Source organism: Mastomys coucha, unplaced genomic scaffold, assembly GCF_008632895.1.
Source record: "Mastomys coucha isolate ucsf_1 unplaced genomic scaffold, UCSF_Mcou_1 pScaffold18, whole genome shotgun sequence".
NCBI classification, from domain to species: Eukaryota; Metazoa; Chordata; class Mammalia; order Rodentia; family Muridae; genus Mastomys; species Mastomys coucha.
In genome coordinates this window covers 58,409,113-58,431,139 of record NW_022196900.1, presented here as the reverse complement: position 1 = coordinate 58,431,139, position 22,027 = coordinate 58,409,113, and the positions used below count along the sequence as shown (strand labels likewise).

The following is a 22,027-nucleotide window of genomic DNA, read 5'->3' as shown; positions in this document are numbered from 1 at the left end:
TGCAGTCTTTCTCATGGAATGCTGTTAGTTTTTGAGGCTGGCACATGATTTCAGAAAGTTCTTTATTCTTGTTTACCTGATTGGCCGGCTTACTTCAGCTCAGTTTCGCAGAGCCCCATGCATTTTGCCCATATCCAGAAATCGCCTCTTCTCTGTTCTTTCTCCTTCTTGAGGACACGGCTTGTGCATTTGTGAAGTTTCAGCTATCTTCAGATTAATGATGTAGGATTTCATTTGGATCATTTTGTCCTGTGACTTGATATTTAATAAGAGGATGGACATCTGTGTACATTTTTACTAGGTTCATGTCCTTGTAACCTTTCGAGGCACACAATGTGGGAAAGAATATTGGTTTTGGCCAAATTGCACAGGTTGAAACTCTGCCTCCATGGCATTGTAGCTGGGCAGTTCTGAACATTTCAGCAGATCTTGGTTTGTTTCCAGAAGCCCCCATCCAGTGGGTGTGAGGACTAAATGAATGAGCATCCTTGACACCCTTGAGATTGCCTGGAACATGAGCACTTGAGAAAGGCTGCTGCTGCTGTGGCACTGGATACTGCTTGCTAATAGTAGTGCTGTTTTCCAGATGAGATTTTAGACAGTGGCAGCATACCCAAATCGGCCCTCAGACCCTGTCCTCTGGTTGTAGTTATCATACTTTTTTTTTCAACACCTTTTTCATGGGAGTTCCCCAGGTGCCACTGTTGATATCACAGCTTTATGCTTATTTTCTTGTCTTTCCATTTTTGACTAGCTATAGTTTTTGCCAGGAAGCGGAAAATCAAGTTTTTTGTTTGTCTTTGTTTTGTTTTGTCGTTTTCTGGGTCAGGCAGGTGTTTATGTCAGGGGACTGAATGGAGTCGTCTTTAGTAGCTCGAGCTGGACCTCTTCCCTTCTAGTGATTCTGGCTGTGTGGACCCAGTTTGGTTTTCTTTATAGCTCCTGTGTTATCAGCTGTGATGCCCAGTTTTCTCTGTGGACTCAAGAGACTTCCCTCATCTTTTTTTACCTCATTCTTGCTCTTTTCCTCCCTCCCTCCCTCTCTCCCTTCTTCCCTCTCTCCCTCCCTCCCTCCTTCCTTCCTTCCTTTCCTTTTTTTGTTGTGCTAGAATTGAACCTGGCTAAGCACTCTATTCCACTGAGCTACGGCCCAGCCCCTGCCCCACTAATTGTTAATGCTCAGTATCTAGTCTCTTTGTACCTTCTAAGCCACATGTTGGAGGAAGACCAGAGCAGTTCAGTTACCTCTTATTACCATCTTCTTTCAGATGAGGTTACTCCAGATTCTCCTCTCCTCTCTCTGAGACAGAGTCTTTCTGTGTAGCTAGGCTGGCTTCAGACTCTGGTCTTCCTGCCTTAGCCACCGATGTGCTAGGCATGTGTTATTGTAATCTTATCATTTTCCTCAGAACTTTGGCTCTACACTTTCCCCTTTCCATTCTAACATTTGTATCCCTTTTCAGAGACCTTTCTTTTCTGTCATAAGACTTATGCCAGTCTCAGTGTAAAACAAAGGCCTACTGAGTGGTCTGGCATTCCTAGCTGCCACCAATTACTGGTTTTTTGTTTCTAGTCCTGGTTCTATCAGGTATATGCCATCATCGTGCTACTTCCTGCTTTGTCTCTCAGGAATGCTTGGGCTGTGTGAGCATGCTTAGCTTATGTGTTCCCGAGTTGAGATCTCTCTAACTCTTGACCCTTCGTTCCCTTGCCTTAGCACTGATTTCAGGAGCTATGCTCCCTTCCCAGTTTCTCATCTCTGTCCCCGCCCCTTGCTATAAACTAAGCAAGTGAACTTCAGTTACAATAATGAATGACCTTTTCAGTCTAATTTGGGGAAAAGAAACAAAAAAGGCAAACAATAAGATACTGCTAGATCAGGTCAGGACTGTTCAAGTCCAGTGCCTGTGGATGCTGGAACTTCGTTGTTTGTCTGCCACCTTGGTGTGGCCTCAGTGCACATCCTCCTAGCATGTGTCAACACTTCCTAGGCAATTTCAGTCCCAGCCTCTCTGCACTCTCACCCTCACTCACTGCTCTCATCAGGAGTACAGGTTTCTGTCAGTGGGAATCCAAAGGTTCGCTTGTGTTTTAAGGTTTGCTGTAGTCTGGTCTCTCTGGTTGACTCATGCTTTAGTTTACACCTTGTTCTCTCTCTGGTCAGAGGTGCTTTCACTGGACCCCATCGCTACTACCTACTCCATTGTTTTCATTTGTAATTTAGATTCCTTTAAAACTTTGGATGTCCTTTTTTTAAAAAATAGCTTTAGTGTATTGTGGTGTGTGTGTGTGTGTGTGTGTGTGTGTACTATATACCACTATGTGGGGGCCAGAGAACAACTTGCAGAAGTCAGTTCTCTTCTATCTTGAGAGTCCCAGGGTTCTAACTCAGGCCCAGGTTGGTGGCAAGCACTTACCTGCTGCACCATCTCACGGCAGCTGGGATACATTTTTCTTTAAATGTTTTGCTGCTGTGGCATGTGTGTGCACCCTTCCTCAAGAAATAGTAAGCATAATTTAAAAATTATAAACCAACAAAGCAGATAGAGCTTACCTGCTGCACGCACTTGTCTACCCCAGTAGGTCTACAATATCAGGTTTAAAACCTGATCATGGACAAGAGGCATTATGACTCCAAAGGGAGTCTCCTGGAGATTTCAGTCAGTTGTGGGCATCTCCTAACTCAAACGTGTTCCAGATTGATCTCTGCTAAGTCTGTGGAGAGATCTGTGTGCTTTCTTTATTTAGGCATAAAGGTGCCCTAAGAAATATTTCGTTATAGCTAACACTGAGATTGAACATTATTTCCTGGCCTTCATAGTGTTTCAATAATTCTATAGATTTCCTAGCTGTAATTAACTGGGAATTTTTACTAAGAAGCTGTCTTACCAGACAGGGTGTCTCAAAGAGTTAGAGATAGCAGTTAGGCACTTATTATCAGAGCAGTCTCACACAGAAAGAAAAACTATTTTACTGCCAGTGAGAAGCTAGAAGTTGTAGGGCTCCCATCACTAATTATTTATGTTACAGCCAAGGAATGCTAGAATACGACCTTCAGCTACTTGCCTCAGTCAGACCCTGAGAGTTTATCTTGGGGCTGCCAGGACAACCTAGCCCAAGAAGAAAGACACCACTGCTCCTCCGCCTTGCACCTGGCTGTTTGATTTTACTGACCTTGATGTAGCCATCTCCTGCCTTTGTGATTTCTGTAGTTTGCCCTGTTTTCTGTATACTATATAAGCCTGATTTCTACTTTGTACAAATTGCATTCAGTTACAGCACTCCCTTGTGTCTGTTTCTGTTTGTCATTTTTTCGCCAACGCCTTGTCTACCTGACTAGGACCCTGTTCCCCACATGGGTTGAGGGAGGCCCAGACTGGCTGGCCCGTAGCATTCACCCATTTCTCAGATTATTCCAATGCACTATGACTTTGGGAAATAGCCTTTACTTTGTGCTTCGTTCTTATCGCCTGCGGATGTATTTCTAAGCAGTAGAGTTTTACTTTTCTGAATTTTGAAGGTATTTTAATTATATTGTATTGTTTGTTTATTTTCTCTTACTTTTGCTAAAAATTATATTGCGAAGTTCATTTTTTGGTGGTTTTATAGCATTTTATTGTATAAGTATGCCATGATGCAGTTTCTGATTTCCAGACAGTGTATTTAATTGGGACCATCTATGCTTAAGTTTCTCTAGTGCAGTGGTTCTCAACCTTGCTCATGCTGTGACCCTTTAATACAGTTCCTCATGTTGTTGTGATCCCCACCCATAAGATTCATTGTTACTGCATAACTGTAATTTTGCTGCTACTGTTATGAATCATGTAAATATCTGATAGGCAGGGTATCTGATAGCCACCCCTGAGAACTGCTGCTCCGGGGTCTATTCAGCTTTGGAATTCCTGGTTGAAGTATGTTGTTATTTGTAGTGGTTTTACTTAGCATGGTTAGGTGAGGTTTCGCTATTGTCTAAAGTGGTGGTAGAGATTTTGTCCCTATAACAATGTTGCTTTGTGTGTAACTGCTGTTACTTGGTGTTGCCCAGTTTTGCAGTATAATTTAAATGTATTGGATTGTCAGTGTATTGGGTTCGTGATGATAGCTCATAGTAAAGTTTTTAATTTTTATTTACTGAATTATTAATGAAGTTAAGGTCTGCTTTGTGTTTTATTGATTATTGAAATGCCCTGTTTTGTAAATTGCCTAGTTAAATCTTTGTGATCATCCTTCCCAATTTTTTCCTTTGTGATTTTGTATGGGTACTTTGCATGCAGTTAATGTATTAATCATTTATTGATTATTTGAAATGCCCCCTCATTATGGCTTATTTTTCATCCTTTCTAGGGAAATTTTTGAAAAGCTAGTTCTCAGTTTTAAAGTGCTTTTGTTTTGTGGTTGTTACATTATTACTTTGTTTGCTTGTTTGTTTTTTCTTTGAAATGGGATCTTATGTAGTTCAGGCTGGCCTGTGTGGTGGAGGACAACCAGAGCTTGAACTTCTAATCTTTTTGTCTGTAACAACTATGTCCAATATATGGAATGTTGGAGATCAAAGCTAGGGCTTCCTGCATGCTACTAGAACATTCTACCAAGCTGAACTCTAAGTCAGCCCCAGTGCTTTATGACTCCAGCATAGGAAACCTCTCCTCCCTATCTGTCTTGATAGAAACTCTGTAGTTGTTCCCTTTGAGATCTGTATTCTACTTTGCTTAATATGTGAATGGAATGGACTTGTTACTTTTCCTGATTGGATTATCCTTTCTTACTGGTGTGTTCTTACACTTCTGCTATAATTTCTGGTTTTGTTTCATTGATATGGTATGTGTCTTTTCACCAGTTAGGATGGTTTTAATTTTAACCAGCTTCAGGATTTAGCAGGTCAGTTATTATTATTATTATTTTTTAAAAGCATCTTGACTTCCTTTATCCCTTTGATATTCTATGAAATTTTAGACTATATTTTCCCAAAAGTAAAAAACAATACAAAAACTTCCCAGCCATACCCTAATATAATATATTAGAATTATATTGGAACTACATCAAACTTTTTTTTGTTGTTGTTATTGTTGTTGTTTTCGAGACAGGGTTTCTCTGTGTAGCCCTGGCTTTCCTGGAACTCACTTCATAAACCAGGCTGGCCTCGAACTCAGAAATTCGCCTGCCTCTGCCTCCCAAGTGCCAGGATTAAAGGTGTGCAACACCGCTGCCTGGCGGAACTATGTTGAACTTAACCATCAGTTTGATTTTAATACTGAGTTTGCAATCTATAATCCACAGCATCTCTTTTCTGTTATTTAGAACTTTCTTATCACAGGAAAAAAAGCTTCACAGTTTTTCTGTGAGGTCCTTGCATGTCTTTGGTTAGGTTTATTTCTAGGTATCCAATAACTTTATATCTAACTACATCTTACTAAACTCTGGTTATAAAGCATGCCTGTAGATTTTCTTTTGATATTTTCTGTATATATTAGTCATATTTTCTGGGAGTTATAAAATTTTGTTTATTCCTTTTGAACTATTAACAGTATTTATTTATTTATTTATTCATCAATTGATTTAATTTTTTGATCTTGCTCTGTAGTTTGATCATAATATGTCCCAAAGTCTTGTGTGTTAACAGGTAGCCCCCAAGTGGCTTTTTGGAAGCTGATGGGTCCTTTAAGAATTACCAGAAGTATGGCATTGAAGGGGTTGGGCCCCCATCTATTCCTTGCTCTCTTTTGCTTTCTGGTCATAAGGTGACTGGTTTTGCTCTGCCATGTTTGTACTCTATGATGTGTTATCTACTATGGGCTTAAAGCAAAGGGGCCTCTTGGCATGGATGGGAACTTTTGAAAGTGAGCCAATTCACCTATGTAAAGTGTCTTGTAGTGATGGAAAGCTGTGTATTAACTTGCATTACTGTGCAATTATTACCATTCCTGTTTAGCATTGTACTCTAAGATCTCAAAAGCAAAGCATTCTGTGCTTCACTCTTGAGCTAGATGGTTTCTGAGAGATATTTTCATTCTTTTTTCCCTAAGATTTATGTATTTATGTATTATGAGTGCACTGTAGCTGTCTTCATATACCATTACAGATGGTTGTGAGTCACCGTGTGGTTTCTAGGAACTGAACTCAAGTCCTTTGGAAGAGCAGCCAGTGCTCTTAACCACTGAGCCATCTCTCCAGCCCCTCTTTCTCTTTTTACATCTCTTCTTTTCTCTTCTCGTCTCTTTGTTTTCTCTTTTCTTTTTACAAATTCTTTCAGACTTCATCCCCTAGAAACAAGCTAAAGGATCGAGAATCCAAGCTTTGTTTGGCATCAAGAACAACAGAAAGTGGGGTGAGGCTCAGAAAGATAAGTGTCTTCCTGGCTGCTGGAGAGAGAGCATTTGGCAGATGTGCCTGCTGGCTACAAAGAGTGTCTGTCTGTGGACAGAGCAAGAGTTCCTCAGTCAGTAGAGTGTTTTGTAGACGGGGAACTTACCTTCCTGTTCTAGGCAGCTCAGTCTCAGGTTAGGTCCCGCTCTGCTTTGTCTGTCATGTCGGCTTTCTGGCAGCCACTTTGGATGTCTTGTTACTTTTTCACTGGCTTTATTTTTTAAACCAAGGGAATTTTTAAAATGCAATTACAGAAGCTCAAATCAAATTCATTTACGTACACAAAGAAGTGCTCACTCTTGTTAGTTAAGATTGGATTAGGGGATACAAATGTTGGCAGGAGATCTGCTGTCTTTGTATTTCAGACTTTACACAAAAACCCAAACCAAAGCAGTTGTAATGAGATTCCTAGGCTCAGCTCCTACCAGGAGCTCAGTTACCTGTCTGCTTCAGGTGGACGTTTCCTTGAACCAATTGCTGTGTTTAGGGATGTAGAAGAGTCTGGTCAGTCCTGAGTTCCTTACCCTTCCCTGACTTGGAAGGAGTATAATGATGTCAGCCTCACTTGGGTCTCAAGGAGTAAGTTCATTACAAACAGAAAGGGTTTCTAATGAGAGGAAGGAAGGTAAGTGTGCTGGTCATACTAAGTGACAGATGCTCTTCAGAGTTAATTTGGAGGCAGGGGGATGGCTCAGTCTGTGAAGTGCTTGTTGTGCTAGTACAAGAATTGGAGACAGTTTGATCCCTGGGGCTCTCTGGCCAGCCAGTATAGCTTAATCAGGGAGTTTCAAGTCTGGGAGAGACTTCATCTCATACAACAAGGTAGATGGTACCTGAGGAATGACACCCAGGGTTGACGTTTGTCCTCCACAGGAACACACATGTACAAACACTTTCACACATACAAATACATACATACATACATACACACATACATACATACAAAATAAAATTAATCATTTTACTTTCTTTCTCTTTCTCTCTCTCTCTCTTCTGTGTGTGTGTGTGTGTGTGTGTGTGTGTGTGTGTGTGTGTGTATGTGCCCAAGATAGATAGATGTTGGGTATCTCCCTTGATTACCCTCCACCTTATTTATTGAGGCAGGGTTTCTCCCATGTCAACCTGGAGTTTATGTCAGCACTGGGATCTGAATGCCAGTCCTCATGCTTGGGTGATACGTTCTTTAACCTCTGAGCCATTTCCCTGACCTTCAAATTAATCATTTTAATGGTTCCATATTCTTCTTTAAATTGAAGTAGAACTGGGAAAATTCAAAGAGACTCGTCATTAACTTGGTCTTAGCTGGCTATGGAGTCCCTGTAATTTAAGTTTTAAAAAGCTTAGCTCAGACCTTAATGCCTATCTTAGTTACTGTTCTATTGCCGTGAAGAGACACCATGACCAAGGCAGCTTATAACAGGAAGTATTAAATGAGATGGGGAGGTGGGGGGTTGCTTACAGTTTCGGAGGGTTAGTTTGAGGAGCAGTCCTTAGAGCTTACATCCTGATCTGTGTGATGGAGGCAGTGAGAGGGTGCAGTTCTGGGAATGGTGTGGACTTTTGAAACCTCAGAGTCCACCCCAGTGACACACCTCCTCAAACAAGGGCATACCTCCTAATCCTGCCCAAATAGTTCTAACTGGGGACCAAGCATTCAAACATAGCCTGTGAGGGCCATTCTCATTCAAACCACCACAGTGACTTTTCATAACCTTCACAAGAATGTTTACCTGTTTTACTTTTGGATTTTGAATTTCTCATACATGTGCACACATTCACCAGAAAACTGAGCTAGCCCTCTCCATTCATGTTAGCACTTTGATGATTGTTATAGTTATTACTAAAGATACAGGGATAGTGGTACTTGTTTCAGGGTCCCAAATTGTCTCTGTCACTCTGCATTGGCTCTCTTCTTTCAGCTCTCCCAATTTTCCTTGGTTGATATCATTCCTTTATTCTCTCAGAGCAGCCCCATTCACAAGAGATCTAGCTCTATTAATGTATATAATTTAACCTCATTTATTATCAGTGCACATGAATCATGTATATGTGCCACATTGCACATGTGGAGGTCAGAGGACAACTTTCTGTAGTCGAGTCTCTCCTACTGTAGGTTCTGGGGCTCTCATGGCAAGTCATTTTATGCTCTGAGACCTCCTCTCATCCTATTGAAGTATATTTTACATACCATAAAATTTAAAGTGTACAGGTGAAAGTCTGGAGAGATGGCTCAGTGGTTGAGGTCCTGAGTTCAATCCTAGCACCCACATGGTGGCTCAGAACCATCTGTAATGGAATCTGATTCCCTATTCCCTCTTCTGGTGTGCATCAAAACAGAGCACTGATATTATATAAAATAAATAAATAGATTTTGAAGTATACAGCAAGTGATTTTAGTAAATTTATGATTGTAGAGCACAGCTGGCACCCCGAGAAGAGCTTTGTGCCAGGCTTAAGTCACTCTCCATTTCCACTTAAAACCCTGGTTAACTGCTGGTCTAGCTCTTATGACTCTGTGTTAGCCTTTTCTGAACAGTTTACATAAATGGAGTTATGTAGCATGTGGTTTTTTTGTGTGTGGCTTTTAAAGATTAGCATGTTGCCATGTTTTTTTCCATGCTATAATACATACTCCTATTTTTACTCTTTATGAATAAGTAGTGTCCCATTTTACATAGTACATTTTGTTTCTTCATTCGTCAGTTAATGGACATATGAGTAGTGTCTGTCTTTTGGCTACTATGAGTGTGCCTCTATGAACATTTGTGTACTTATTTTTGTTTGAACACTTAGTTTTAATTTTTAAAATTTTTTCAGATTTATTTGTTTTATTTTATGTGAGTGTTTTGCCTCTATGTATGTATGTGTACCGAATATGTGCCTAGTGCCCAAGGAGGTCTGAAGACAGTATCAGATCCTATGGAACTGTAGTTACAGATGGTTGTTAGCTACCATGTGGTTCTAGGAACTGAACCTGGGTCCCCTGCAAGAACAAGTGCTTTTAACCACTGAGCTATTTCTCCAGCCTGTGGTTTTAGTTCTTTTTAGATTTATTTTAATTTTATGTGTGTGAGTGTTGGCTCTATGTATGTATATGCATGTGCACCACATGCATGTGGGTGCCTGCTGATGCCTGAAGAGAGTGTTGGATCCCCTGGACCTGCAGTTACAGATGGCTGTAAGCCTCCATGTGAGTTCTGGGTATCGAACCCAGGTCCTTTAGGTGAGCAGTGCACTAAGCTGCTAATCCATCTCTCATCTCAACAACAACAAAAGATGTTTAAGGATTCAGAAGTCCTAATTTTCTAATTTGATTATTACACAATTTATTCATCCTGTACTGAATTTTAAAAGCTAGTTGAGGGCTGCTGTGAGCTCAGTAGGGAAAGCACTTGTGTGAGCCTGTCCACCTGAGTTTAGTCCTGGGAATCTAGGTGAGGGTGGAGGAGCCTTGACTCCACATGTGCACCTAGCATGTGTGTCCCCCAGTGATAACACATACAATCAAAATGTAGCTGGTCCTAAACAGGAGAGATTTCTGATTTTTGTTGTATGGCTTTTTGAGACAGGATCTTATTTACCCAAGCTGCATCGCAGCAGATGAACGTGAACTCTTCACCCTCTGCCTCTCTGGTGTGTGCCACCTTCAGTTCCGTTTCACTGACTCCTTCATGCTGAGACCAGACTCTCTCTGTTGTGATTACTGTGTTGTAGTGAGTTTTGAAGGCTGTCGGTGTGAGTCCTCAAATGTATCTTTTAATTCAAATCATTTTAGCTGTTCTAGATATTTTGCACAGTTTAGGATCAGCACTAATAGAAAGTGTGTTAAGGCTTGCAGTAACCCTGTTGGGATGTTGATAGGCATTGCCTCATCTTTGTACAAGAGTGTGGGGAGAGTGACCCTCCCTCTAGACAAGACAGCTTTTCAGTTCATGGGCATGGAAGGTCTTTGTTCACTTAGCTCTTATTTAGCATTTTCTTTTAAAAGATTCTTTGACAGTTTCGTGTGTGTGTGTGTGTGTGTGTGTGTGTGTGTCTGTGTATTTATTTGCTCTCTATTCCCTATTCCTTTTCCTGATGAAATTTTTTTTCCCAACAAGGATACACCCCTATATTCATGGTTTGTATGTGTGTGTGTGGGGGGGAGATTGAGTTTTATTAGGGGGTCCTTGCCTGAATATGGGTAGGATATTTACTGGAACAATGACAACTTAGTGACTTTCACACCGAAGTAAAGGACACACTCACGGACCCCTCCCCATCTGTGATGAAATGTTGCTGGGCTCATTTTTGAGCTGGTTTTAACCACAGCTGTAGTAGGTTCATGAGTGCAGTGGCCAGGTCATGTCCAGATGTCTGTCTGCTTGGGTCTCCCCATCCCTTGGTCCTTATGTTCTCTTCTTTCTTCCTTGCTGTCTCTCCAGCCTTGGAAGGGGCGATATTGCTGTAGGGCAGAAGTGACTGTGCAATGCTCAGTCCTAAGTGGGATGTCATTTTCTCCTACACAGGATCTCCTGTAGCCCAGGCTGGCTTTGCATTTGCCTTGCAGCCAAGAGACCCTGAACTTCTTATCTTACTGCCTCTCCTTCCCTAGTGTTGGGATTACAAGTGTGTGAGATGCAAGGATGGCTTCATGCTACATTTCTTTCATCCTGTATTTCTTTCATGTACTGGCTAAGCTACATTCCCAGTCTCTTACTTGGTTTCCTTTCAGTAGATTTAGGTTTTCGGTGTACAACAGTCGCCTCCTCCACCTTCTTTTGGTCTTGTTCTTCTAGTCTTTTTCTTCTTTTGGTAAGTTTATTTTAAACTACTTTTGTTTGGGATGTTATCATACAAAGGTTTATTTAATTGGTTTGTTCATTGCTAGGATATATAAATACTGTTGATTTCTAAATATTGAAGTAGTGTCCTAGGACTTTGCTAAATTTGTTTATTTTACTGTCTTTTCATGGGTTCCTTAGAATTTTCTGTATGGAGTATCATTTTGATGAGTAAGAGACAGTTTTATTTCTTTTTGTTTTTCCTCTGAATATTTCTCTCTGTTACCCTTAGCCTCTTTCTCCTCCTCTAACTCCCATATTTGCCTGTTTTATGAGTGGAGCATCCTTCATAGGAACAAGGTCAACAGGACACGCCACTCCCTGCCCCATGTCTGTGTATGTGTGTCTTTATCCTTTGTCTGTCTATGTGCATGTGTGGAGGCCAGAGTTAAGTATCAGGTGATGTCCTCATTTGCTCTCCATCCTGTCTTTTGAGAACAAGTCTGTTGTTTAAGCAGGAGCTCCCTCATTTGTCTAGACTATTGGCCAGCAAGCCCTAGGGAATCCCCTGCTCTGGGATTACAGGTGTGTGCTGCTTTGCCCAGCTTTTCAAAAATATATTTCTTTTATGTTCTGAGATTATAGTACAATTACATCATTTCTCCATTCCTTTTCCTCCCTCCAACCCCCCCAAACACCACTCCTTGCCCTCTTTCAAATTCGTGGCTTCTTTTTTCATTAGCTGTTGTTACATAATACATACATACATACATACATACATACATATTTGTAAATACATAAATACAATGTGCTCACTCTGTATAATGTTAGTTGTTTGCATATTTTCAGGGCTGACCATTTGGTCTTGGATAATTAATTGGTGTGGCCTTCACTGGGGAAGACTCCCCTACTCCTGGCACTCCTTAGTTGTGTAGTTCTTGTGTAGAGTTGAGGGTTATAAGCTTTCTCCATCCACTTTAGCAAGTCTCTTGCTGTCCTTGTTCACCTCGTGTTTAGGCAGTCAAGTTGGTGAGACTTTATGGGTGTAGCTTCTGACATTCCTAATAGACATGATCTCACAACAAACTGAAGACACACCCAGCTTTTTATGTAGGTACTGGGATCAAACTAAGGTTCTTGTGTGGCAAGCATTTTGTGTATATTTCTTTTTATTATTAATTCATTTTCGTTTTATGTGAATTGGTGTTTTTGCCTGCATATATGCCTGTGTGAGGGTGTCAGGTTTTGGAGTTACAGACATTTGTGAGTTGCCATGTGGATGCTGGAATTGAACCCAGGTCCTCTGGAAGAGCAGTCAGTGTTCTAATCACTGAACCATCTCTCTAGCCCTGCAGCAAGCTGTGCTAATTCCTAGCAGCGTGGCTCTCTTATGATGTGTGCTTTCACTGTTGCTGATGGCCCTTAGTCCTGACTGGTCAGTCAGATAATGTCCTATCACTGTGGCTTCTCAAAATCTAAGAGAGTATTTGGTGGTGCGCAGTGATCTTTGTGACCACACTTATAACTTTTCAGACTGGCCTCAGGGCTGGGTCTTTTGCATCTCTCTTCTTGCTAACTCAGTCTCCATGGAGAAAGAGTATATCTTGTCACTTCATCTATCAGCCAGTAAGCAACATCTCAGGGCTCAGCATCTGACAGCATAACAGGTGGGTTCCACTGTCAGACCTGTTTCCCAATGGTTTGGGATTTTGATAAGGGGACTGTCACTATAGCAGTCTCCCCTGGGAATGTCGTGTAGAGTGCAGGCAAGTTCTCCATAACCATATGTTTTATGGCTTCGTCATTTCTCTTCCACTAAGGCTAACTCAAGGCTGGGAACTTGGGGTTTGCCTCCTGACACACCTTATGCAACTTTTAGCTGAGAATGGCAGCCTCATGCTGTAACACTCCAGACTGGAGTGGTTTTCCCTCAGCTCTTCTGCACACTTGCTTTTTCCCCTCCCTATTTCATTGATTAGAACCTCCAGCATAATGTTGAACCAGCAGAAATCCTCACTTTCTTCATGATCTAAGGAAAAGAACATTCAGATTTTCACAGTGGAGTTCTTTGTTTGTTTGTTTTCAGAAAGAATTTTACTATACAGACAAGGTTGGCATTGAACTCATAGGGATCCCCCTGCCTCTGCTTCCTGAGTGCTTGATTAAAGGTTTGTACTACCACTGCTGGCTACAAGTATGTTCTGAATTGTAGTCACATACTGTAGGAAAGGATAGGATAGGACACAGGCTTGAGAAGCATTTAAAAGTTAGAATAAGCCAGGTGAGGTGGTTTGTGCTACAGCTGAGACAGGAAGATTTCATGAGATGATGCCAGAGGGATTGGCTCTAGGCCAGCCTGGGGTACAGAGGGAGATCTTGTTTAAAGAACCCAGGAAAACAATAACAAAAAAAACTTTGAATAAATTAGGATTTATCAACTAACATATCTAACTTACACAAAGACTATATGCTTGTGGGCAAGACAATTCTTAAGACTTTCTGCTTAAGAAATGGGTTAAATATAAAACGTCTTTTATCCTTTGTGAGGAGGAGGACTGACTTTTTATTGTAGGCTTTTTTCCCCTACCTGTTGTCACTTGTTAATTTTAAGTAAGCGCTGATATTCACAGGTGCTGTTTTTGTTTTTTTTTTCTCTGCATTATAATTTAATATGTTCTATAAAGTGGGGGACAGTGTTGTTACTATATGGTAGTAGAGGAAATTAAGACATACTGAAATGCTCTATAAAATCACTCTGTTGGAGACATGCTTATCTCCTTAACACAGTACCTTGGAAGGCTTTGACACTGTGTCCTGAAATCAAGGATTCTTTTTGTCCTGTTGTGTACATCTTAGCCTGGTCCAGTTCTCTGGCTCATCCTAAAGACTTTAGACAAGTTCACATAAAAGTGACCCAAAGACAGTGTCTCAACTTAGAGCTCAAAGTCCATGAAAGACATGAGATAGATTGTAACAATGGTGGCTGCCTTTGGAGTGTTCCTGTTAATCTGTTAGTTTTTGGAATGCTTTATAGCTGTCTTATGCCTTGGGTTCTCTGCAGTAACACCTAATGCTCTTAACCACTGACCCATCTCTTTAGTCCCAATAAAATGTTCTTGATAGAAAAATGTCATCACAATTAGAGACTATACATTTTCTTTAATAACTTGTATACAAAGTAGGGGATAAATGGCCTGCACAGAGCCATTTACATTAGTTACTCAGTGTTGCTGAGACAGAAACAGTTGTGGAAATGGTTTTTTCTTTTTTTTTTTTTTTAAAGATTTATTTTATTTATTTTATGTGTATGAATTGTATACACTGTAGCTGTACAGATGGCCATGAGCCATCAATGTGTGTGGCTGCTGGGAATTGAACTCAGGACCTCTGCCAGCCCCTCTCCCTCCCTCCCTCCCCCTCCCTCCCCCTCCCTCCCACTCCCTCCCATTCCCTCCGGCTCCCTAAAAACACACCAGAAGAGGGCGTCAGATCTCATTACTGGTGGTTGTGAGCCACCATGTGGTTGCTGGGATCCAAATTCAGGACCTTCCGAAGAGCAGTCAATGCTCTTACCCGCTGAGCCATCTCACCAGCCCCCGGAAATGGTTTTTTCACTCAGCCATTCAAGAGGTTTGCAGTCTGTCAGAGCAGGAATGGTCTAATGCAGTGGTTTAGTTTAAGGTGTCAGAAATGTGCCATGGCTGGAACCTCCAGAGGCCCACATCTACTGACTTCCTCCACCAGGAAGATCCTACCCTTACAAAATTAAAGCTTCAAAACAGTGCCACAGCTGGGGGTTGGTGTTAGCCCGTGCAGCACATTTCAGATTCACACCATGACATTGATTTCTCAGAGAGGCTGTGAAGCTGTTATTGAAGAGTGAGAATCCAGATTCTTGATACTTCACTGAACAATTTTTAGGTTTTTTGTTTTTGTTTTGTTTTTATTTATTTATTTATTTATTTTTGAGACAGGATTTTTCTGTGTATCCCTGACTATCCTGGAACTCACTCTGTAAGACCAGGCTGGCCTCGAACTCAGAAATCTGCCTGTCTCTGCCTCCCAAGTGCTGGGATTAAAGGCGTGCGCCTGGCTCCTACCACATTTCTATCCTCAGCTGTTGCATTACTGCTATGCTAGAGAAACTTACTCTGTGACTGTTTATGCTTCTGTCAAAGAAAATGTTTATAGATAGGCCTTCCCTATGGCTTGAATCAAGCTCATTGCAATTAAAAGAAGGTTTTTCATCTCTATTGGTATATTGCCACCCTGGTTAATTTACTCTCTGGTTGGTCTAGTCTTTTGCAGCCTGCATTTCCTTGCATGTATAGGATGCTTGGTATCAGTGGTTTAATTAATGTAATGACTTCATCTGTCAGTGAGTGTGGTGCCAAGACAAGCATAGCCAAGAAGAATGGAGAAAGATTTATTATCTGCAGCAGGCAAGGAGAACATGAAAGTTATTTCCTAAACTTTGCTTTTGTGGGACAAATGGGGGATTTTATTTTTTTCCTTCTGGGAGCCTCTACGTACTCATGTAAGTCAGACTTTTATGGTTGAGGTCATTCCTGAGCACACTAAGTGAAGGAAGGTGTCCCTGAGCATGCTCTTTAGTTTGAGATCATAGTTCAAAGAGAGGCCGCTGTGATGGTTAGTCTTGACTGTCTACTTGATTGGCCTAATAGGCCTAGGTAGTTAGTGAAGCACACCTGGGCGAGTCTCAGAGGGCATCTCTAGAGAAGAATAGATCATGAGGGGTTTGACATAATGAGATTAATTTTCTTGATGGATTTATAATATGATGGTGCCATTGGGAGGTAGTGATAGGAAATGGGGACTAATTAGACATGTAGAGCACTGGGGGCATCCCTGGGGGCTATGTCTTGCTCTGGCCTCTTCATGTCTGTTTCTTCTCTCTGTTTCCTGTTCACCATGAAGAAGTTTCTGTACCACCATGATGTTTTGCCAAGCACATGGGATCAAATGACCATGTACTGAACCCTTTGAAAATGTAAGCCCAAATAAAAATTTCTGGGTACTGTAGAGAAAGCTTGGTTGGTTAAATTCCAGCCACAGAAACATGAGAAACTAAACTAGGTCCCCAGCACCAACACACAAAATTTGAGTGAAGTGGTGTGTATTTTGAATCCTAGTGCTGGACAGGCAGAGACAGGCAGATCTCTGGGATTTGCTAGTTAGCCAGCTTAGCAAGCGAACCTGTACTAGGTCATTGAGAGACTCTGTTTCAAAAAAAAAAGGCGATGACACCTGAAGTTGTCATATGGCCTCTTTACATGTGCATTTCTGAGTTTATCTGCACTCATGTGCCCTTGTACACACACATAAATGCACATATGCACACATACACATGCATGCACATGCACACATATGCACATGTCTGCACACGCACACATATAAACACACACATTGGACATTTGGGGTCAGTGACACAAAACCTGACTAATTCAATGGTGGATACATTTTTGGATTTGTTTAGCCAATGTCAATGTTGACATGTTGAAATGTTAAAATACAGGATATACTTTTGGGCATGCTAAGCTTTCTTACAAAATTATAGCTTAAAAATATGGGAAAAGGATACTTTAAGAGTGTATAATATAGGCATTTCCCCTAAGATGCCAGCCTTGCCTAGTGGCTAAGTATTTTCTGCACACATTTCACACTTTATTCCCAAACTGCTTGCTGGCAGCCAGTGTTCTGTATCTTCACAGTAGTTGTGTGAAATCCTCTTAGTGCTAATGCACAATCATTGGGTTGCCGGGGTAGTCTAGTACCCTAACTTGAGTTCTCTCATAATTGTTTTACTACACCATTTTAAAGCATTATTTAATTATGACATAAACCATGAATGAAGTCAGTATCATTGATATTTCGTACTCAGATAGCCCAGAAAAATATAGGTTTAATATCCTGGGGAGTGTAGTCCAAGACATACCTAAGCAAAGAGGCCAACTAGAAGAATCAGACACAAAGGGTACCCATGGTTGTGTCTTACAGTACAGTTGCAGTCAATTCATTCTGAGGTTCTGGCTAACATACAGGAGTGTAACTATTCAGAGATGAAAAGCTACAGAAGTGAAGAGAACAATTAGAAGGTAGGTCTCCTTCCTTTGGCTTCAGCATGAGTTTTAGTAACACACTTGGGTCTTTTGGTTTGTATGTCATGGTGATTCTGATATGATGAATCCAGGCACTTTGTAATTCAAAGGAAGAATGAATAGTAGTAAGGGACGTAATATCCTGTCCTAATCAGGTTTGGCTGGTCCTGAGGGGAGCTTAACCTTCCAGTTTTTAAATATACCTAATCCATGGTTTATAGGATAAAGTTATAATCCTTATAGGAGATGGAAGTTAGTAGGTTTATATACCTATTAACAATTGATATTATCTTCCCTCAGTTGATTATATTTTATTACCTGCTAATCTCCATACTGAGGTGCACCTTCAGAGCAGGTTTTCTATGGAAGGACCTTCCGTATAGCATTTTAATTAGGAAGAACCTTGAGCTTCTGTCTGGGAAGCTCTGATGTGTGGAGCACAGCAACAAATAGAAGCCACAACCAATTTCTATGAGCCTTTCCATAGTTGACCAGTGTGGCTTTTACATTTAGAACTGGCTCTTTCAGTTCTATCAGATGACAAGGTCTTCATGCTGCATATAGTTTTCATTATATTCCACACATGTTGTGTCTGTGTGATGCATGTGGGAGTGTGTTACATGTGTCTGTATGTTGCATGTGTCTGTGTTATGCATGTGTGTATGTGATACATGTGGGGGTGTGGTGTATGTGTTTGTGTAATGTATGTGTCTGTATGATTCATATGTTATGTGATGCATGTGTATGTGTAATATATGTGGGAGTGTGATGCATGTGTCTGTATGATGTATGTGTGTATGATTCATATGTATGTGTGATACATGTGTATGTGTGATGAATGTATCTGCATGATGAATGTGTCTGTATGATGCATGTGGGAGTGTGGTTCATGTGTCTGTGTGATGCATGTGGAAGTGTGATGCATGTATCTGTGTGATGCATGTGGGAGTGTGGAAGTAAGATGGCAGGGAACTTTATGGAATCAGTTCCTCTCCTTCCATCTTTATGTGGAGTCCAAGGATAAAACTCAGGTTACCAGGCCTGAGTGACAAACACTTTCGTAAGCCTGAGCCATCTCTCTGTTCCACCATGCACTATTCTTGAAACAAGAGGCTAAAACCATTGTTATCTTAGGCTTTTGAAATTACCTGGAGGTAATTTCTTTTAAAAGTCCTCTTAAGCTTTTTCTGTTTTGCAAAGGAGAGCTTACATCTAGCCAGCTAAAATATTGACAAAAGTTAAGAGATAAATGTCAAGTCTTCCTAGGCAGCATGCCTGTAAATCCATTTGTCAGTAGTTTCCAGGTAGTGTGCTTTTGGTTTGTATTTCTACTTATATAGAGCTACTAGATAGTAACTGTCCTCTTGACAGTAGATGTTTGGATCCATTACTTTGGCTATGATGTCCTTTAGATTTGGGGGTTTCGTTACCCCAAGAACCTAGCTGTAAAGAGCATTCATTTCAGGATGAGTTGAACTGTTAGGTAAGTTCAGTGACCATTTTAAGCACCTGTCTTAGTTACTTTCTACTTCTGTGAAGAAACACCATGACCAAGGCAGCTTGTAAATGGAAGCACCTACTTGGGGTCCTGTTTACAGTTTAGAGTGTTAGTTCATGATCACCACAGTGGAGAGTGTGGTGGAGGTAGGCAGGCGTGGTGCTGAAGCAGTCCTGATTTCTTACGCCCTGATCTGTGTGATGGAGGCAGTGAGAGGGTACAGTATTAGGAATGACATGGGCTTTTGAAACCTCAGAGCCCACCCCAGTGAGACACCTGCTCAAACAAGGGCATACCTTCTAATCCTTCTCAAATAGTTCTAACTGGAGACCAAGCATTCAAACATAGGAGCCTATGGGGGCCATTCTCATTCAAACCATCACATTAATAAAACTCCAGCATCTTTTCTGGTAACCAGGCCTTTGTTACTTGCTTAGGAATCTGGATTGCACTGAAGAGACTCAAACAGAAGGTCTTGACCCTGTTACTTCTCAATTGAAAGAGGAAATGTAAAGGAGTCAACTTGGCCACTACCTTCTGTTTCTGAGGAGTCTGGACAGTCCCTCTTTCATTGTCTCCCTCTTCATCAGAATGCACACGGAGTTCCTCCAGCTATACTGGTGGCCAGCGGGTCCCACTTTGAGAAATAAGGAGCTCTCTCTGAAGATGGCTTCTTCCTTTTGGGTTTCCTGAAGTGGACTGAAGGATGACACTCTGTTTTCTTATTTCCCTTCAACTCAGTCACATCTTTTCTGGTAAAAACTTTAAAGACAATCCCCACCAGGCAGGAAAGTTTAAGACTCTGGATCCCCAGGCAGCTTTTTGGGTTTTCTCTGTCTGTGAGAAACACTGAGAGGAAGTACATTTCCAGGCAGTCTTGTTCCGAAGCCTTCAGTTCTCGACAATCCCATTTAGTCATTTTACTCTATGGCAGAACCTTATTCTGTAATTCAGAATTCCTTTTCATTAAAAACTTGTCTTTAGTTTTCATCCATGAAAATAATTCTCATGTTAACTTCCTTTCAATTTCATTCCTTACAATTTCTTTCTGCAATTCTTTTGATTATTTCTTTAAATTTATATATTGAAACAATACTTAAAGATCTTTAAATCCAAACCAGAAAACCACCTTTATCAGTAAAAACATATTTCATTTCTCATAGTTTGATATGCATCTTCTGTTGTCATTTCCAGCATCCTATTGTGATTGACCCAATGCAGAGATCTCTTATGTCAAACTGTGATTTGCATTAACAGTGATGGAGTTTGTAGAATTGGAGACTTGAAAAAAAGATAAATAGATCAAATGTTAGATTGTTTTTTCTTGGAGGGAAATAAGGATGTTCATATTATAGATAAGGAGCATAAGAAACTCCAACACCCTTGACCTAGTCTATTCTTTCCACTCTGCAGTTTGTATTGCAGCTTATTGAAGTGAAAACAGAAAGCCTTACTTGTTTTGCTTTATATTTATAAGTAAGAAAATGGCCAGGAAGAGAAACCAAAGGTAAAGGATTTTAAGTTAATTATTTGTCATCTCTTTTGAATATGTTGCTTTGTAGTTTGGTTACAAGATAGTGGTTTTTGTTGGGGGAGAGTTTATTCAGGAGGTTGAAATAGGCCCCTTGTCTGGGAGGCAGACATTTGAAATGATTTATTTTTTGCATTATTACATATTATTACCAATTTTGTCTTTTAGAAAAATGACAACAGGTGGAAGTAAGACACATTTGTAATATTTTCAGAGGCCTACCTCTGGGGCTCTGGGTAGAGCAAACTTGGCTGCCTGTCATGAAATGCCAGAGACAAGTCATGGTGAAAGGCATGAAAGGCATTTTAATTGGTGTGGGGACAGGGAGGAAGAGAAAGAGTCTAGTGGCCTGAGTTTTCTGCCTTGGGGGGATAACAAGGGCTTTGAGGTTCTTATAGAAGACTGTAAAAAGGCCAGGGTTGTATTTTGTGTGCATGGTGATCTGGCTGAGCAGATAATCTCAAGTTAGGTTGGTATGGTTGATCATTATCTCAAGAGCAGTTCTGAGCTGATGTGGTAGTGCCTGTCTTCAATCCCAGCACTCAGGGAACATTCGTAGAGAAACCCCAAAACAAACCAACGTGTGTGGGGGAAGGTGGGAGTGGGGAGCCTATTTCTGCAAAGCTCCAGAGAAATCTTCATCACTGGAAGGAATAAATCAGTCCCCATTGTGAGAAGATTGTTCCTTTTAGGGCTCAGCCTTGGTTCTGTCATCAGGGTAAATGGCTCCATTATGGCAGCAGGATAATTGCTTAGCCAGGCACTATCATCATGTCGTCATCTGTCTGTGAGACTCTGTTGCTTGGGGGTAGTTTTGGCCTTTTGTTGTAAAGATATTTATTAATCAGATCAGCAGTTCCTGGAATCCAAGGAATTTTAGGGATGAATGACTCAGGAAAATTCAGAAGGGAAAAGTCACAGGTAAAATTGAGTCAGATGGGGGACAAAATGGAATTAGGTTAGTGAGTGGACCCACTTCACAGAGGAGTGTCTTGTGTGTATCTATTGTGAAATAAAGATGACCTCTTTTGAAGTAGTTGTCTCATTTGTTTCTCTCTTTAACACTGAAGCCATCATTTCATGGGTGATGTTTCTGGTTTCTTGAGTCAAAACTAGTTCCCTTTCTCATATCTCAAAGAATGAACATGGAGTCTTATGCCTTTAATCCTAGCACTTGGGAGGTGGAGGTTGGTGCATCTCTGTGACTAAAGCCAGCTTTGTCTACACAAGCAAGTTCCAGGGCAGCCAGGACTGCCCTCAACAACAACAAAAACCTAAATTGATTGTATTTCCTTTTGAAGGATTTTGTTGTTGTTGTTGTTGTTATGTTAGTTTTGACAGATGGATCAGAAAGGGTAAGGACTTTCAGGCATGGTTAAGAAACACTTGCATTGTATGGACTCTATTAAAAGGCCTTATGGATGGCCGATGAACAGAGTTCATTCCCCCAACCTTAATGGTAGGCGTGAAAAGATTCTCAAAGGTTGTCCTCTGAATTCCACCTATAATCAGTATTGTGTGTACCTGCCCACCCTCCAGTTTAAAAAGAAAAAGAACAGTGGAGCCCTCAATTAAAGGGACTCCTTTTTTTTTTCCTTACAGAGACTACAGAATTACTCTTTGCTCTTTTCTCAATATGTCCTCTGTAGAAAAAGATTGTATTCTCTCTCAGCTTTCAACTCTGACCTCCAGCTGTTTTTGATACTCTTCTTATTTGCTCCTAGTTAACCAAGGTGTCCTGGGGTATCCTCCC

General features: G+C 40.9%; 1 protein-coding gene across 2 annotated transcripts in view; it reads left to right on the top strand.

The window, feature by feature from the left end:
* The window catches only part of Dock7 (dedicator of cytokinesis 7), a 206,303-nt gene that overhangs the window by 2,691 nt on the left and 181,585 nt on the right, over window positions 1-22,027 (top strand). The window contains exon 1 of one of the 2 annotated variants that reach the window (XM_031377919.1): window positions 17,129-17,242. The exons of the other annotated variant lie outside the window; for it this stretch is intronic. The gene's annotated coding sequence lies outside the window, so the exon portion shown is untranslated. Of the gene's footprint in view, window positions 1-17,128; window positions 17,243-22,027 lie in introns of those variants that run through there. 2 annotated transcript variants of the gene reach the window in all.